Genomic DNA, 12,650 nt, shown 5'->3' with positions numbered 1-12,650 from the left:
TTTTGCTGTACTGGCTGATGATGACAACTGCCTGCTGCCCCAACTAGACTTGACTCCCTGAAGAGAAGCTTCCTCTATGTATATCCGCTTCAACTTACTTCATCTCCACGAAGGGGGTCCCACAGAGTGACACACACACACACGCACGCACGCACGCACACACACACACACGCATGCACAAACACAAAGGGCCATTATAAAAATGCCAATTTATATTTCATATGTTCCCATTTTAATCTGTTTTGGTTGTGCACTTACGACTGGAGGCGACGTGGTTAAAGTATTTATGCCATGCAACCCAACAGTCTATCTATTAGTAATATGGGGGAGTGAAGAGAAACATATTCTCTGTCTTATATCCCATTTGTTGTCAGGATGCATTCATTCATTCATTCAGCAGTCCACCACATGAGGGTAAGGGCACAAGATGATCGCTGAGGAGAGACAGAAGTATGTGCGTGCGTGCGTGCGTGCGTGCGTGCGTGAGTGCGTGAGTGAGTGCGTGTATACAAAACTAGAAGCATGCCTAACACCACTCGGTCATGTCTATGTCGCAGTGTGATCTGAGTGAGACACACACACACAAACCGTACTTTTTGAATGAAGGTAGACAACGATTTGTCTTTGGCCATGCACTGACCATGTTTTTTGAGTGGTGCAACCACTCCAAGGAACAGCAATGTTCGTGTCCGCCTAACTATGTGATGTTAACCTATGTGACTGTGAGCACGAGTATGACTATTAGTACCAGTAGGGGCGCTGTTGCCAGAAACAGAGAGAGAGAGAGAGAGAGTGCTGCACTGTTGCCTGCTAATGAGACACTTCCGCATACTCCGCATAAGTCACAGTCTATGACTTGGCCAACCGAACCACGCACAAGGCTGTCTGCTCTTCTCATTATTGAATAGACTAGAAGCTCGAGCCGCCTAATGCCACAAATCTATGTCGCAGTGCGATCTGAGTGTGTGTTTTGGCCACTGACGTGTGTTTTCCGAAGGAGCTCCTCCGAACTCCATATAATAGTCAATTCTACTGTAGTAGGGATGTGTGTGTCTTTGTGTCTCTGTTTCATTATGTCTCTATAGAGCAGGCGTTCTCAACCTGTGGGTTAGGAAAAGTGACGAAAAACAAACGGCCTGAAAAGGTTGAGAACCACCGTTATAGAGCAAAGAAAACGGATCTTACGTTGTCATCTCGACCATATTAAGGACTCTGATCCTTTCAATTGTCGAGACCGAAAGTTGATCTCGCTGTCTCTAGATCTACTATTTGAGCTGAATGTATAGCACTGGGGTTCATGTGGTTTACTGTCTGTCACATTAATTACTCAATTACGGTAAAGGTGTGAAAATGTGGTAACAACTCCCCAATTTGTTGATCACTTTAGGAAACACAGATTATAACACCAGTAGGAGTAGTAGTGAGCCTTAACGTGATGTATAACAAGAGAGTAAATCGGATTAAGTTAAATGACAGTTCAATCTGTAGCACAGCCAAACAAAAGGAGAGTTGTCGCAGTAGTGTGACAACAAAACATGTCAAGGACAAAGGTAAGAATTAATAGTTACAAAATGAAACCCTGTTTCAGAAACATGTTTACCTCTGGTAAAATGCATATTAGATGACTGTGTAGGACTAAAAAAACAAAAAGTAAAACATTAAACTTTTAAAGCGATGCTAAGGTGCACAGAAGCATATTGTAATTACTACATGCCAGAACATAAGTTCAACGTCTTACAGAATGTATAAAACATAGACACAATGTTATTTTGGGTGTAAGTGAAAAAAGATTATGCATGGGTCATGCATTAAATATTGTAGCGCACGTTTTTGCTACTGTTGTCACCAATCAAAATTAATTATTTCTATTGTTAATTTTTCATTGGTTCAATGTGTGACTGAGAAAATGCATTAGTCACTTAGCATGTGCTTAATTTTTCATGGCAAGCTGCTTGGCAGAAAAACAAAATAGCCTCTAAGAGGAAAACAAGATGAAGGATAGTACACATACTTTAGACAAACAAGGCCCAATAATAATACAATATTGACATCTAAGACTGTGAACCCTACTTTATGCACTCATGTTTATTTCATTATAGCTCAATAAGTATATTGAAATAAGTATATTGAAATAAGAATTTGAAATAAATCAACACTTTGATAATCAATTTGATGTAAATATATGTAGGCTTATCAAATAGAATTCCAAAGATGTTTCGAGTCATGAAAACCCCAACATACAGTACAGTATATATCTAGAAACATGCAAGGATGTCATATTGCCATTTTTTACAATTGAACGGAATGCATACTGTATCCGATCCATGCACACTTTAATTACGCCTTATCTTCAATGTATGCAATGGTATGGCAATACCAAAATAGTATTGTCTTTATATAGCAGGTTTGCCATGACTTTTGGCTCTGATACGAGTCAAACCATGGCCATGATTCTTAATACGCAACTAGTTCACCTATTTCAAAACCATCTAGTTCTAAATGTCCTGCTCTCTCCCCCTAGCATGATGTACGATCTGAGCCCTGTCATATACTGTATGTGATGCCCCATTTTGTTTCCATTTTCATGACCTTCCTTACACATAGCCACAGACAGTATTACCACGCTAATGGTGCATGACAGGCCCCATGCATATTAAAAGGAATTCATTTTAGCGTCAAGCAATGATGATGATTTGTCTGAAAATATGCTCAATTAGCTATTAATCCTCTACACTGCAATTAGCATGCTTTAAAGGGGGAGGGGGTCTATAACGGTGTGGTTCCAGGGCTACATCAGGTTTTCAATCTGATCAATAATACAGGGCTTAATGAGACGCCACCTGCCCCCTTCCAAGCAGCTTTCATCCAAAATTCATTAATTTGCTGTTTTATTAATCTGGAACCACAAGCGGAGATGTTTAGAACTGCGGGGAGGCCAGAACCTGTGGTGCAAGCACAGAGGACAATGTGAATGAGTTGGGGGGAGTGGGTGGGATCCTGTATGCCAACAGCTCATCAACAGCCCGACCATCCCCAGATTCAAAGTTATCTGGAAAGTCACCATCAATGACAACATAATCAACCTCAAGCAACTTGAAGCATTGAGGCCCAGTCGGCCTGCTTTTGCAAGCTGCTAGCTGAAGAGAACACAGTACAAAGTGATAATTCTTTAATTCAAGGTTATGCCGCGGTATTTCTGCTTCATTAGGCCAAGATAATAGTTCAGAGAACAGTAGGAAATATAGACAAGTGGCATAGGGCAAGAGCCAGATTTGTGTCGATGTGTGTCTGTCAACATAGTCATGCATATTAGCTTTTTAAGTCACAGCCAGGTTTTCAAAGTCATGGCCAACATGACTTTGATAACCTGGCATCTCTATTTTCATCAGGATGAAAGACCAGTTTCGTTGAATGGCTCTAGAGAGACTGTGTACCAATTTGCGTGATGTTTGAACAAAATCTGTAGGTGTACTGTCCGAAAACCGTGGGGCAGAGGCTCAACTGTGGCATTTAGGGAGTGTGTGTGCAGAGTGTGGCTGCGATCAAGCCAACGGTGCCAGAGATTAGCTGTCCACAGACGGACGGACGGACACACGGACGGACACAAACACGGACGGACGGACGGAGAGCAAAACAGACTCTCTCCACATGCCTTCGGCCTGGTGGAGATAGGTTAATGGAAGTGGCAATGAGATAAGACTCTATTTTGTACAGTTTACTGTATAAATGATGCATAGATTGGATCTGTCTCCCAGTCTGTCTGTCGTGATATATTTTGGAGCTCCGACGAGCTGTATATAGCCACAGTTTATTAAACAGAAGAACGACAAAAATATCTTAAAATGATAAGGGCAATGAATTATTCAGCATTCAAACATGATGTCTGCTACTTTTCATTTTCTTACTGTAGGGAAGGAAAATGGAGAGAAGAGGAGGAGGAGGAGAGAGAGAGAGAGAGTCCTATTTTGTGGACATTAGCTTACAAAATCATGAATAGGTAACATTTTTATTGATCTCCCGGTATAGTCTATAATTTATTTGTACTAGAATGACCAACGTGCACACACACACACACACACACACACACACACACACACACACACACACACACACACACACACGTCTCACACACACACACATACACACACACACAATGCATATTTCCATTCATTTATTGACTGGCCCGGTAGGTAACAGGGCATCATGTTTGAACTGACAGAGGTTTTTAAGGTACTTGTCATTCAGAGACAGCTGAGCAGACAAGCCGCTCTCCTGCAGCCACACCGTGTGGAAGACAGGCAGAGAGATGTAGGGGAGAGAGGAAACCACAGCGAGAAGGGAGGGAGGATAGAAAGGAAGAGAGCAAGAGAGTGTAGGATGGAGGAAGTTAGAGGAGGCGAGGTTGGGTTGGACGAAGTATAGAGGGTAAGAGAGGGAAGTGTGGAGAAAAATGAAAGAAATAAATTAATAAAATAGGTGTGGTAAGGTATGGAATAACTGTGGAACTGTAAATCAGAAGACAATTAGATGCAATATAAAAGATGAAATAAGAAAAGGATGTTTATACGTAGGCATACTACTGAAATGAAAGTTAAACTAAAAAAGTGTCCTAAACGGGTTGTTAAACAATGAAATGGCTGAAGAGTGCAAATCAACTTTGTTAGGCCATGTTTCTTCAACCTGGATAGCGATCTGTGATAATGGCAATGCACTCTAAACATCCCAGGGAGAGTACAATTTACAATTACAATTTTAAATGTATTCATTTAGCACATGCACGCTCTTAATCAACCCTTAAATAAGGAAAAACACAAGATAATACGTCAAATGCATAAAAATTGTGATCTAGGATCATAGTACGTACATTCGCTGCGGCTCTGTTCACTTACAGGAAGCCCGTCCGAAAAAAGGTTTTGCGTCATCTTAGTACAGTATACTGCAGTTTATTTCCATGAATGCATTGCAGAAATGTGGAAAGCCTGGATTCTTTTGAAGGCTATAAGTGATATGTTTTGGTGGAAATAAAAAGTTTTTTTATTAAAAGATTTAAGCTCGCCCAGGCCGTAGCGTAACGGTCTGGGCACCGGACTGGTGATCCAGTCGCGGTGTGCCGCGGGTTCGACTCCCGAACCCGACACGGCCTTTACCGCATGTCATCCCCCCATCTCTCTCCCGTTTCCTGTCAGCCTACTATCTGTCCCTTAAAAAATCAATAAAAGGCGTAAGCTGCAAAAAAAAATCTTAAAAAAAAAAAAAAAAATGTAAGCTCTATATTGTGATAGTAATCATTAATTGCTATAGTTCAATAACAGGGGTCTCAATGTCTCTCCAGCTCTTTAATAAACAGAAAAAAGAGTACCCATTTATCAGCTTAAAATGTATAGTGTTCATTTCTGTGTCCTCACCTCCAAATTCACTTGTTTATCCTGTATCCTGTTCTCTCTCCTGGCTGATTGGATTAAATTGGTATCCCATCCTGAAAATGTGTTTTCTGTTTAAAGAAGACCGAACAAACACTCCATAGCAATGAGTAGGCCTACTATCAGAATATAGAGCTATTTTACACTTATTTTAACAAAAATATACCACTTTACTCTACCTTTAATGATGCGCTGAGATGTTACATGCATTGCTACTCAGTGAACTCAACATTTTAAATTATTATTATTATGTTTAACCCAGGGTGTGTTATATTTCAATCCATCCGTTTCTGTTTTTAGGCACTCTTTTGCTACAGCTTCTTCAAGTGTACCCCAGTCAGTGTTCCTGAGCTGGTTCCCTTCGCCTCAATTTGCATTCATTTTCATGATTGCTCCATGCCTGTCTCCCTCCCTGGCCTGCCCTCCTATTACCTGCCTGTCCACTCAGCTTTGCATCAGCCCAGAGACAGAATTCACCATATTCGCCTCCTTTTCAAAACCACACGCATGGTTGAAAGGAGCTGTAGTCAGAACCACTCAACTGTGCTCATTCACTTTTTTAGGGGCTTGTCATTTCACTATTCTACCTTTTCAAACGTTGCTGTCGAGTGGATGGGATTAATGGGCCTCACCTCAATGCACTTCAGATGTGTTGCTTCCTTTGCCTTTTGAAAATATGAATATAAATACGTTTTATGTGAATTTATGTTTTTTAAAACATCTTTCCCGACCATGAGAATATCAATGATACTGTGTTTCATCATAAAAGAGGATCAAATGTGTTTCTATCTGCATGATCCAGAGATCTGCAAGGTCGGATAAATTCATTTTTTGTCCTATAGTGAGCAGGGGGAGTTCAATAACAGGGCAGCTTTGGGCTACAGCAAGCAACTTGTTAGGAATACTGTTGCAATCCCTGTACCTCCTGCACCTCCTTTTTCAACAGCAGGCAGATTTAATTACTTTCTGTTTGGTAGCAATCAATACTTAATAAAGGCAAGAGGTTTTTTTTAATTCTTAAACTTTTATGGAAGACAAAAAAAGAAGAGAGAAATCCTATAAAGAAATCCTGTAACCAGTTCAGATTTTCAGTTCGGTTAACAAACAGCCAACGTTATGTTATTGTTTAAATATAGGTCTAGAAAATGTAGTTATTTACAGCAGTCCACTCAAGGGAGGGAGTTCCACAGTATACTATATACCTCGCTTCCACCTTCCTCACCAAATCTCTTCACCAAAAAAAAGCTGATCTGCTGATTTTCCAAAATGTTGCATTGTGACACATTGTGAGCTTATCGGCTGTTCTTGCTGAATGTTCACAGATTATGACATGCCTATATATAGGAACTAATTAAGGTTCATGTGGTTAATGCCCACAAATTAAGAACAAGAGCTCTGACTTTGGGATGGGCCTCATGGAGCTCTTCTGTAATTACAATGACTAGATCGGTGCCCGGCTGTAGAGCACCGAGTCGATAACGATGGAAGTTGGAGGTCCATGTCCCACCCGGCTATGCCATACCCGTTTTACCCGTGTCAGAGTGTCTGTGTTCCTTTTATGCTCATATATGGAGATTCCTGTATCTGTCTCTCTGTGTCCCTTTATTCCTATATATGGAGTTCTGTGTCAGGCATGCCCAAATATGGAGTGTTGTGATGTAAGAACAGACCAGGTGGTGCGAACGGTTCTCGAGTTACCTGCATTACAGCCGTACACACGTACGTACGTATACAGACAGACAGAGACATGGTACATTTATAGATCGATTTGGCACATAAGTTATGTGAAGTTTAAAAATAATATTAAGTAATACATTGAGCTACAGTATAAACAGCAATGTGATGTCTTCATCCAAGCAATCTCATACTGTATGATTATTTGTGGTGTAGCGTGCAGACTGATTTGATATTTATTATTATACGCCAAAAAGAAATGTAAGAGTTTGCCGTACATATACCTCCTGGTACAGGGCCTTGTTTGCCACGGTCAGGTTTCTTTCATTTTCAGTAGTATCCAGCCAATTAGAGCTGTGATATCGACCACACTGGGATAGCTCCAAAATGAATGATAACTGAAACCCAATCAGACTCATGTACACACCACACACACACACACACACACACACACACACGCACGCACGCATACACACACACACACACACACACGCTACCCAAAATTACATTACTGTATTAATTTGTTTTGTGTCATAGCATTCTCTGTCAACTCCAGGCTGTATAAATTATATGGATAAAACCAGTATCATAATGAGGTACTCTGACTGTGTTTGTTGTGTTATGTTATGTCATGCCAATCTCATGTCAATTAATGTATCAAGGATTTGTACAAATGATATGCATAAACACAGCACCACGATGAGCATTCTGATCCCACTCTTCTCTTCTCTTCTCTTCTCTTCTCTTCTCGCGTCTCATCTCGTCATTGCTGAGCACAGTTCCTCTCCTTGTCTCCTACCCGAAGCTCAAGAATCCAGAAAAGGTTCATTCCTTTGTCCTCTAGTCTAGTCGGCATACCTCATTTTAAAAATGTAATAACCCAAATGTCCCTACCAATTAATCTCCAATGGATAATTCTACAAAAGCACATTGAATTAGGCATTAAGTGAGCTTAGTGAACTTTCTTATTGTTGGGGTGACAGGACAGAAATATGTTTTTCATTTTCATATTTAATAAGGGGACTAAAATATTGTCGGCTCTGAGAAGGCGTGAGATGTTTACTCACAAGGAACCAATATGCCGGGGAGTCCCCCTGTCTGAATTTATGGAATAGGAGTTTACCATGATGCAAATATGGGTAATAGGACATACTCCTTTTAAGGATGGAGCATAAATATGTTGGCTGTAGAACTAGAGAATGGACTTGTATGTTCGGGGCAAAATAGAGCTAATTGACATAAAGTAATTTCATCACTTTTCTAGTTCACTTAAAGGGGAAATAAACCCAAGACAAATGTTGTGAGTTTGCTGCCATCTAAAAATCATACATAATAAAGGGCTAAGCCTAGGCTGAGCGTGGTCCACTGTGATGTAAGCAACACTGCATGCTGCACCTAATAAAATCAATAATGTGTGTGTTAAGACCTATTCGGCCAAAATATGTTTTCAAGACTACTCCAAAAAGAGCATATTTTATCACATGACACCAATTAGCTTGATATTAGAATACCAATGGCATTGCCATCATGTAGGAAAATCCGAACAGTTTCGTCCAGAGCCTATAAAATAATTTCCCACTACAGCTGTAAGTCTCCTTTTCTCGCCTTTTCTGTTTGTTATCGCGGTGGAACTTACAATCAGAGGATGAAATCAGTGACACAGGCCTCATGGTTGGAAGGAGATCTGGTTGTCAGAGCCAGAAATATAACTGACCTCAACTGTGGATGATGTGGCCCTGACCACAGAGCAGAATATGACATATGTGGATGATGTGGCCCTGACCACAGAGCAGAATATGACATATGTGGATGATGTCGCCCTGACCACAGAGCAGAATATGACATCTGCTCCGACACGGCTCATCTCATCTGAAGAAGCCACTGTTGAAGTGCTAAACACAAAGAAAGCTGAATGCATGATCATGAATGAGGACTCATCTATTACACATCAATGAAAGGATCACTTTATATTATAACTTGGTTCATACTGTATGTTGCCGACGGCAAAAAGGACTTTCTTGCCAGAAAGGGACAAGAGTGGTCCATATGCTTGCAACAAGCTCTGCCAAGTCTGGCAGTTTCAGCTGACACAATGGGAAGGCAACCTATGTTTAATGCATTTAAAATACAATTCCAAGCACTATTTGTGACAGGGTTAGGCTACATACCTGTTTGTAAGCACTCTGAGTTTGTGTTGAAGTGTCCTTGAGCAAGACACTGAACACATCTGCTCCCAGCAGATTGCATGGTTTCCTCCGCCGTCAATGTGTGAAAGCATGTAATGCACAATGTAAAGCTCATTGGACATTTGCCATTTATTAAGACTGAAAAGAAGGGCTGCATTGATGAACAAATAGGTCTTATCTAACTTTTTATCAGGGCAATAATAATGTATTGCTTATTTAATCTCGGCTTCCCGGCCACAAGTACCTCAACAGGTGGGTTGTGGCATCAGATTATGCTTTCATGTTTGATATTGCTTTGTTAAATGAAAGGTATTCATTTCAAACAAGTAATATGACATCAATGTTGTCAGGCTGGCATTCATTCCCCTATGAGAGACTGGTTCTCTCTCTCTCTCTCTCTCTCTCTCTCTCTCTCTCTCTCTCTCTCTCTCTCTCTCTCTCTCTCTCTCTCCCTCTCTCTCTCCCTCTGTTGCTCTCTCATTATCTCTCTTTCTGAGTAATATCTCCCCAAGTGGTTTGTATTTGGTCCCTACTTTTTACCCACTGCACCAAATCTATTTGCTGGAAACCTACAAGCTTAGATCTGCTATATGTTTTACTTTTATTTATTATTATTATTGAATGTTCTTCTAATTTACACCAACTGTTTGCATATTATTTTATGTCCAGGCCAGAATAGGGACACTAGAAGTCTGTTATACACACAAGCACGTACACATGCACACATTTACACATACTACAGCACACACACACGTGTCGCACAGCCGCCCCAGCAGCAGCATCTCTGCACAGCAAACAAGCGTCTGTTTGTTATCGCTCTTTGCCATGCTCACTGAGCAAAGTTTAAGCTGATTCAGTGACAACCCAAACCAAGCCACACCGGCATTTCCTTACAGCGAGGCTTCCCCCTAATCTGCCAGACTGGGGGAGAGACAGAGAGCAGTCCACTCTCTAATTCGACAGAGAAGCGAGGCTTGAAAACACCACAATTAAAAAGATACTGTTGTGTTTACACTCGCTGGCCTGTGTAACTGCTGAATGGGGGACATAAACGGCTTAGCCGCAGCGAGTGTAAGTGGCCTGTGCGGGCTTTTTCTGCTGAATATGAGGAAGGCTACTGTATTCTGTCAAATAGCATTGACAGGAATTTGAAATCTGCTGTATTATGTGCTGCCCACAATAAACCTTGTGTTGTTTGAAAAGCCGGCATTAGACAGCAGAAACCTGGCATCGAAGGAAGGAAATAATTTGATCTTGTCTAATCTGCTTGAGGGAGGAAATATTGTAATCTCTCCCCCAATTGTGTGTGTGTGTGTGTGTGTGTGTGTGTGTGTGTGTGTGTGTGTGTGTGTGTGTGTGTGTGTGTGTGTGTGTGTGTGTGTGTGTGTGTGTGTGTGTGTGTGTGTGTGTGTGTGTGTGTGTGTGTGTGTGTGTGTGTGTGTCTGTCTGTACGTGTGTGCCTATTTATACACATGTGGGATACACATTTATTTGCATACTAGAAACAGGCTTTTTTGTTTTGTTTTGGTTTTTTTGCCCTTTGGTCATTTGTGTGAGTTGGCTGATGTTGTTCATTGTGTTCCCATAGGTGTTTCTCTCACCGATGACAGGAGACTATAGAGCTTGGAATCCATCAGATAACACACACTCACGCACGCACGCACGCAATTCCACTCTGTCAATAGTCTTGCCATTGTAACTCTATTGTAACAGCATCTGGTATTATGAGGAGTGCAGATGTAAATTCTCACATTCACTGTGATATCGCATCCTGTTTTCTCTATCACTGATCACCAATCTTTAGGGAAGTGATGGGAAACAACAGAGGAACCAGCCTGCTCCCGTTCATCCCTGCTCAGAGACAATAGACCATGCACGTCTACAGTGGCTATTTCCCACAGCGGTTTACAGGGAAAGCTCTGCAGGAAAACTTTGTCATTCAGGCAAAGGGTGTCCCATCTTTCCCATTGTCATTTCTCTTTGATAATGGGCTTAAGCTTGAACAAAACGGCAAACTAATCGGACACAGCTTCATTCATTACAATCTCCTGCATTATAAAAGGGAACATTTTTGGATTGTTTGTCTTACCGGCCCCTTTGTAGTATTTAATTCTATTTGGTTGTCTTTCCTTTCGTTCCAGTTCAGTTTTGAATTCATTTGCAAAAGCGCAAATCCATACTCAGTAATGTAACATGAATAACAGGTACGGACGGTATAAGATGAGAAAAGGGGGCCTCCTAAGGTGCACTGATTACCGCAGCACACTCACCCGGGGAGGGACACACTGGAGAGACAGTCAATTGTCTTGTGTATGATGATTAACTAAGAGGCTCATTATTATCTGTAGACTAGACTAGGGTGATAAACCACATGGATGGTTCAGATAGGATGCTTACACAGTCGCTGTGTGGTTTGTTCTCTTGGCTTCAGTTATGCCGACTGGATTATAGTAGGAGCTTGTGTTGGAACATTTCACATGATCTCATGAAGTTGTAGGAAATGTTAACCAATAACCATGGACTTTTGTGGAATTTCCTCAAACTTTCCTGTTCAAACTATTATACAAAGGCAATATTGCCAACCGCCATGACTGTACATAGCTACAGTTCAAGATAATTTGATCAGGATCGGAATCAGCTTTATTGTCACATCACAGTTTTACAAGAAAAAACAAAAGAAAGGGAAGAGGAGATCGAGGGGGGTGTAAGGAGATCATGGCAGGAAAAAGAAAGAAAGTTTGAGCGCTTTTATCACGCTTTTTCTGTGTAGTCCTTAGATATTTGCAAGCTTTTGCTACAAACGGTACAACCAAAAGGTCTCTTAGCTTATTTACAAGCTTTTGCTACAAACATCTTAGCTTTTTCCACAAAAATACATATTTACTATTTAGTATCTGAGATGGATCTACTTTTAGTGTCAACTATCTATCAAGATGATTCTCAAAAGCAGTTATCATTATTATGATATCAAATCATTGATTACCAGGGGTTAATAGTATTTTTTGTTGAAAACAAAGTTTCATTATCAACCATTACAGACGAGGACAGGAGTGTCGTTTCAGGAAACAGAATGATAGCGATAGCTGCAGTAACTCTAAACATGATCATAACATAACATTGGGTCAAAACCTCAAGAATTATACTACTTTTCTCTATCCAGCTAAACTGTAATTCTGCCGAAATATCTCCAGTGCAGATGTTTGTGAGGAATGTGTGTGCCTTATTTACTGATGGCCTCTCTGTGTGGTGATGTGCACAGTGTTGTCAACAACATGTTAGCACTCAAAGGGGAAAATAACTGCAAATATAAACATGGCGAGTTACATCCTGCTCCGAGACAAACCTGATTCTCTGACAGCTTGACAGTCAC

Source organism: Protomyctophum parallelum, assembly GCF_964188405.1.
Source record: "Protomyctophum parallelum genome assembly, chromosome: 3".
In the NCBI taxonomy this organism is placed as follows: domain Eukaryota; kingdom Metazoa; phylum Chordata; class Actinopteri; order Myctophiformes; family Myctophidae; genus Protomyctophum; species Protomyctophum parallelum.
The sequence above is the reverse complement of the archived record's forward strand: the minus strand, read 5'-3'. Positions refer to the sequence as shown.